Source organism: Triticum aestivum, chromosome 7B, assembly GCF_018294505.1.
Source record: "Triticum aestivum cultivar Chinese Spring chromosome 7B, IWGSC CS RefSeq v2.1, whole genome shotgun sequence".
Lineage (NCBI taxonomy): Eukaryota > Viridiplantae > Streptophyta > Magnoliopsida > Poales > Poaceae > Triticum > Triticum aestivum.
In genome coordinates, this window is record NC_057813.1 from 492556388 (window position 1) to 492556943 (window position 556).

The following is a 556-nucleotide window of genomic DNA, read 5'->3' on the forward strand; positions in this document are numbered from 1 at the left end:
GTGGCACGAACCGGAACTAATGGGGTTGAGACCTTTAGTCCCGGTTCGTGCCACGAACCGGTACTAAAGGTCCCATTTTCAAACTCTACCCCCCCCCCGGGATCGCCTTTTCAGTTTTAAAAAAAATAAAAAAAATAATGGAAATGTCAAAAAAATAAAAGAAAATAAGTTTCTCATGTGATATGTGGTCTAGTTGTTGGGAAAATTTGCAAATGTGAATTTTAACTTTATTTGCAAAATCTCTCTGAAATTTGTAAAAATGGGCATAACTTTTGCATACTAACTCGGATGAAAAAGTTTTTTATATGAAAAATCATCTACTCGAAAAGTTACATCCAAATTTAACGGGGGAACCCCGTTAAACATTTTCAAAATCCTCAAAAACCTAATAGAAAAAAAGTTACGGGGCTTGTAAGATCTAGAGTGGAAAAAATTGAAAAATATTCAAACAGTGGGCAAACTATGGTCAAACAATGGTCAAACTAATTATTCTAGAATATTAGTGTTACTAAATAATTATTTTAATTATTTCAATTTTGGTCAAATCTGGTCAAAC